Raw genomic sequence first — 6,895 nt, 5'->3', positions numbered from 1 at the left:
TTACAGGCTTCTCTGTCCTTCACCATCTCCCAGAGTTTGCTCAAACTCATGTCCATTGAGTTGGTGATGTCATCCAACCATCTCATCCTCAATTGTCCCCTTCTCGTCCTGCCTTCAAACTTTCCCAGCATCAGGGTCTTTTCTAGTGAGTCAGCTCTTTCCATCAGGTGGAGTTTCAGTTTCAGCATCATTGCTTCCAATGAATATTCAAGACTGATTTCTTTAGGATTGACTGCTTTGGTCTCCTTGCATTCCAAGGGACTCTCAATAGTCTTCTCCAGAAACACAGGTCAAAATCATCAATTCTTTGGCACTCAGCCTCCTTTGTAGTCCAACTCTCGCATCCGTACATGACTACTAGAAAAAACATAACTTTGACTAGGTGGACCTTTATTGGCAAAGTAGTGTCTCTGCTTTTTAAATACACTGTCTAGGTTTGTCATAGCTTTTCTTTCAAGGAGCAAACATCTTTTAATTTCATGGCTGCAGTCACCATCTGCAGTGATTTTGGAGCCCCCCAAAATAAAGTCTGTCACTATTTCCATTGTTTCCCCATCTATTTGCTATGAAGTGATGGGACTGGATGCCATGATTTCAGTTTTTTGAATGTTGAATTTTAAGCCAACTTTTTCACTGTCCTTTCACCTTCCTCAGGAGGCTCTTTAGTTCCTCTTCACTTTCTGCCATAAGGGTGGTGTCATCTGCATATCTGAGGTTATTGATATTTCTCCTGGCAATCTTGATTCCAGCTCATGCTTTATCCAGCCCTGCATTTCACATGATATACTCTGCATATAAGTTAAATAAGCTAGGTGACAATATACAGCCTTGATGTACTCCTTTTCCAACTTGGAACCAGTTCATCCATGTCTGGTTCTAACTGTTGCATACATACAAGTTTCTCAGGAGGCAGGTAATGGTCTGATATTCCCATCTCTCACAGTTTTCCACAGTTCATTGTGATCCACACAGTCAAAGGCTTTAGAGCATAGTCAGTGAAGCAGAAATAGATGTTTTTCTGAAGTTCTGTTGGTTTTTTTCTATGAACCAACGGATGTTGGCAATTTGATGTTTGGTTCCTTTGCATTTTCTAAATCCAACTTGGACATCATGAAGTTCTCGGTTCATGTACTGTTGAAGCCTAGCTTGGGGAATTTTGAGCATTACTTTGCTAGTATGTGAAATGAATGCAGTTGTGTTTTAGTGAGGGAATCACACCATCATGGCTATCTGGGTCTTTAATATCTTTTTTATATAGTTCTTCTGTGTATTCTTGCCACTTCTTAAAATCTTCTGCTTCAGTTAGATCCCTACCATTTCTGTCCTTTATTGTGCTCATCTTTGCATGAAAATTTCCCTTGGTATCTCTAAACTTTTTTGAAGAGATCTCTGGTCTTTCCCATTCTATTGCTCTTCTATATTTCATTGCATTGGCCACTTAGGAAGGCTTTCTTATCTCTCCTTGCTATTCTTTGGAACTCTGCATTCAGGTGGATATATTTTTTCTTTTCTCCTTTGCCTTTCGCGTCTCTTCTTTTCGCAGCTATTTGTAAGGCCTCCTCAGACAACCATTTTGCCTTCTTGCATTTCTTTTTCTTGGGATGGTTTTGATCACTGCCTCCTGTATAGTGTTACAAACCTTCTTCCATAGTTCTTCAGGTACTCTATCAGGTCTAATACCTTGAATCTATTTGTCACTTCCACTCTTTAATCATAAGAGATTTGATTTGGTCATACCTGAATGGTCTAGTGGTTTCCATACTTTCTTCAATTTAAGTCTGAATTTTGCAATAAAGAGTTCATGATCTGAGCCACAGTCAGCTCCTGGTCTTGTTTTTGCTGACTGTTTGGAGCTTCTCCATCTTTGGCTAAAGAATATCTTTATCTTCAGCTAAAGAATCTGATTTCGGTATTGACGATCCGGTGATGTCCATGTCTCTTGTGTTGTTGGTAGAGGTGTTTGCTATGACCAGTGCATTCTCTTGGCAAAATTCTGATAACACAGTTTTGTGTCATGAGAAAAAATTGATAACAGGGAACTGTTCCCTGTATGTAGTAGTGACTTAATAAATATAGTTGAGTGAATGAGTTTGGGATGATTTGGTACGGAAATTCAAAGTTGGGATAAAAAAGTGGTTTCTGTGGACAGAGGAGCCTGGTGGGCTGCAGTCCATTGGGTCGCAAAGAGTTGGACACAGCAAAGCACAGCGTGGTGGTTTGTCTGAGCCACTAAGTTAATGCGACAAGAGAGCTGTGCCTGTCTCTGTGGCCCCCTCCTCTAATTGGATTGTAATGCCTTTGGGGTCTCATTAGCAAACCTCAAGGTGCTCTTGCCAACCATGAATGTGTGTTGCTGACACTTCAGAAGCAGAGGTGTCCAAGCTCTACAATGGCTTTGCCTGTGGAAATTCTGTGTAAGATTCCCTGAACACTTTGTGCTTAAAAGTTTCCTGAGACCTTTCACTTCTCCAGCCAGAGTCCTTTACTCTCACTGCTCAGCTAGGAGGGTGGAGCTCACTAAGGTCAGTTCTCATGTAGTCATGGTTTTCTGGGGGACTCTCTAGCTAGAATAAACCTGAACCAACCAGGGACTCTTACAGAAAACAGATGTTTTCACTTGGTCTGTGCTTTCTCTGTTTTGTTCTCAGTACAAAGATAGAAGTCCTGCTGCACAGTATCTTAGTGTTTCTCAGGTCCTTGCCTTTAAATGCATAAAGTGTCAAATTGATTTATTTTCATATTCCCACGGCATCACTAGAATCCTTCCGCTTCAGCCATTTTCTTTTTTTGCTATACAGTAAACACACACACACACACACACACACACATATATATATACACACACACACATATCATAGAGGGGCTTCCCTGGTGGCTCAGTGGTAAAGAACCTGCTTGCTAATGCAAATGCGGGTTTGATTTCTGGGTCAGAAAGATCTCCTAGAGAAAGTAATAGCAACCATGGAGAAGGCAATGGCACCCCACTCCAGTACTCTTGCCTGGAAAATCCATGGACGGAGGAGCCTGGTAGGCTGCAGTCCATGGGATCGCTAAGAGTCAGACGCAACTGAGCGACTTCACTTTCACTTTTTACTTTCATGCACTGGAGAAGGAAATGGCAACCCATTCCAGTGTTCTTGCCTGGAGAATCCCAGGGACGGGGAAGCCTGGTGGGCTGCCGACTATGGAGTCGCACAGAGTCGGACACGACTGAAGTGACTTAGCAGCAGCAGCAGCCAGTATTCTTGCCTGGGAAATCCCATGGACAGAAGGAACCTGGTGGGCTACAGTCCATGGAGTTGCAAGAGTTGGACACACCTTAGTGACTAAACAACAGCAGTATATCATAGAATTATTTATTTGAGAAAATTTCCTTTTTTAGATCACCTTATTTTAAACAAAGTTAAATGTATCTAGATGAAAAATAGAAATTCACTCTACTGTAAAGATTTAGAGATTTAAAAAGAAGCATTCCAGAATTTGTAACATATTTGTGGAATTCATCTGAGTAATTTAAAGAAATAAAGGAATTGAATTTTTCAAGCTTCCTCCCCATGCACCGTCACCGTATTGATGTAATTGTTCTCCTTTTGTCTTGATTTTTTTTTCCTGAAGACATGGCATTTTTGTGGTTACAAAGCAGGGATGCCCCGAAAGCATCTTTTCCAGGGTCCAATGTAGCCTGTGCTCACCTCTCATCACTGAGCTTCTGTCTGCTGCCTTCAGCCGTCATCTCCCTCCTTTTTGGATGATCAAATGCTCCTACTTTCCTAGTCAGGAGTGTTGTGCAGCAACTGAGAGCATGACTTTGGAGCTGTGTACCTTGGGTTGCATTTCTGGCTCTGACTTTTACTGGTCTGAGAAGTTGGCCAAGTCACTCATTTGCTCTAATCCTTATTTCCCTCATCTGAAAAAGAGAAACAAGCATCTAGCTTCCTCCAAGTATTGTTGAGTGGATTTACTGAGATGATGCATTTTAAGTGCTCCCTGTAGGGTTTGGCATACAGCATTGCTTAATAAATGCAAGCAAATGTCTTCGTGCCTGGGTGACCATTCCCTCTACTTGTGGAGATGTTCAGACTCAGAGAGTGTTTTCACAGATATTTTATTATTTAGAGGCTTGCCATATGAATGCCCCGTCCTTGGCTGGGGGTTGCTGAAGGCAGAATGGAAGGATCAGAGTACGCAGAGAAGGCTGAGTTCCCAGCTTTTCCCATGGGCTGTCCTGGTGTGTGGTCCCTGACACCAGTCAACTTCCTGGAAATTCGAGCAGATTCCAGAGTGTATTTCACTGAGGCACAGTCTTAGCACCCTTTCCCCAAAGCCCAGCTGGCAAGGTAGTCGTTCATGTCAGTGACTCCTTAGATACCTAAGTCTGAAAGCCTCTTAAAAGACTTACTGACATTTTAATCTTTTAAGGTAAAAATGTTTCTAAATTGCATTACAAATTTCCTTTCTCTTTCAAGAGAGAGAATATATCTGAAAACTCGTGTGAGCTCAAATTCAATGTAAGGCATGGGAAATATGAAATGTATATCCCAAACCCCCACCAGTGCCTAAGCAAGGGAGTGAAAGACGTGAGTAATCATATAAAGGTATTTACTTGCTTTCTAGTTATTTTAAAATTCACCACGATATTGATGATGTTTATCAGTGAAATTAACCTGAAGGCTGTGTATTTCTACTTTCCCACCTTAAAATCATAGTACTTTGTCTTACTATCATTTTGAATAGATGGGGAAATAGGGCACCAGGCAGAGAGAGAAAGAGAGTTGTTTGAGGTGACTGCAAACAACAAAGCTGGGACTAATACTGAGGTCTTTTGACTTCCAGGTCAATGCCCTTTTCAGGGTTTCAAGCTGCTGCTTTTGAGCAAAGTCAACTCTATGTTAATCACCTGAAAATTTTCAGTAGGTTTAGAGTAGCAAGTACTGTAGGGGAGAGAGTAGGAGGAAATGGTTGCAATAGGGGTGCGGGGACTGTTGTATTGACTGAAAAAAAAAAAAAAGGCTCAACCTAGAAGTTTACAATTATGTTTTATTTGGTGGACAAAACTGAGGATTTAAGCTAGGGACACAGCCTCTCAGATAACTCTGAGGGAGTGGTCTGAAGATGCAGGGACAGGAATCAAGATATATAGAAGTTTTTGCAACAAAGACCAGGCAGTTGGAACACCAAAGATTATTGTTAACTAAAGAAAACCAGATAGCTCCAGTTGACGAATTCAGCACTTTTCTAAGTGTGGGAGGATGCAGGAGTCTGGGCTCCCTGAAATTGCCCCTTTGAGATGCACTCAGCTCTCTGCTTTCCTCATCCCAGTCTCCTCAGGGAGTGCCCTTGAGGATGGCTGCAGCAGGTGGCTGCTAGATGTCAGGCGTCCTCTTTCCAACCTGAGTTCCCTCAGGGCTCACTGGAGGTGTGGCTGTAATGTGACGGCTTGATGGCTGCAGCATCCTTTGCTTGCGGATACAGCAGGCAACCGTTTTCATTCACAACTGCAATAGGGAGACCTCTCTGACAATAAGGTGTACAAGTGTCTTTCAGATCAGCTTGTAATACCTGTCACGGTGTTTGCTATCAGTGACCTCGAGCAAGTCCCATAAACACTAAAGTTTTAGAGCTTCCTTTTCCTCACCTCCTAAGTGAGAATAGTAATAGTTGTCTTAAAGGTTTGTTATGAGTGTGAACTCACATAATGCGTGAATGAAGGTCATGAGCCGTGCCTGACCCACGGCAGCTTTGCCAGGGTGACGGCAGCATGAACCGCAAGAGGTGAAAAGTCCTTTTTGCACTCCATGCAGTCTTGTTCAGGTCCTCACAGGCTGCAAGGTCCAAAGATGTGTTTACAGGTTAAGGGTGGTGTGAGGACTTTGGGGGGAACCAGAAAGAACCTTGGAGGAAACAAGGACAGAAATGAGTCCTTGGAGGAGAGGCTGAAGGTGTATGGAGATGTTTAGGTTGGGGAAAAGTGGTCTGTGTTGGGAGTTAATGAGCATTCTTATTTCATCAGTGTTTACTTCTGGGAACAGCAAATGATATTGTTTCAAACTGCATGAGATTCTAGCTGGACCCTAAAAAATTGTCATGCCCTCTACCTCAGTCTTCCCATTCCAAGAAATTGATCCCAAGATATTTACAGAGGGAGGCCATACACTGGAGTACGAAATAGGGAGCAACTCAAAGCTCATAAATAAAAAAAAAAATAGTCAAATAAATTAGGGTATGTGTTTTAAGATGCACCGTTAAAAACAATCTCTTGAAAACTATCGCCTTGGGGAAATGCTTAAAGAAAGTGTTAAGGGAAAATGCTGAATATAATACTATGTATACATCTCTTTCAAATTCATAAAAATGTTTTCATAACTGAAGGAAACAACCAAAAGAAGCTCTCTGTAATAATAATGACTTCTAACTTCTAATAGTATTTTCACTACTTTCCAAAGTATCTCTAGTGAATATGCTGAACTTGAGCAAATTAGCTAATCTCCCTGAGCCTAATTTTCCTTATCTGTAAAATGGGGATAAGGACAGTAAACATATACTCTGGATTAAATAACAAAGGCATGTATTATTTCATTATTTTATGATAAAAATCATAAAAGTAAAGTTCATATGATTAAGATGATGTTCTCTGGGAGCGTCTGGGTCAGAAGAGAGTCTCATGAGAGAAAGGGAAGTGAGAACAAATCTTGACTTGCATCACCCAAGCATGTTGTTCCCTCTTTGTCCTCAGAGGAATTGGCTTTAAGAGCAGGTGGATGACCGTCTTGCTCATTAGATATCCCAAGCTTAATGATTCTTCGTACTAGAAATTTAATAAAAATGTTTGGAAATTAAATGGCAAATCACCTTGGCTATAAATCCTAGGAGATGGCCCTTGCAAACCAATCTCCCA

The sequence above is a fragment of the Bos mutus genome, chromosome 15, assembly GCF_027580195.1.
Source record: "Bos mutus isolate GX-2022 chromosome 15, NWIPB_WYAK_1.1, whole genome shotgun sequence".
NCBI lineage: Eukaryota > Metazoa > Chordata > Mammalia > Artiodactyla > Bovidae > Bos > Bos mutus.
The sequence above is the reverse complement of the archived record's forward strand: the minus strand, read 5'-3'. Positions refer to the sequence as shown.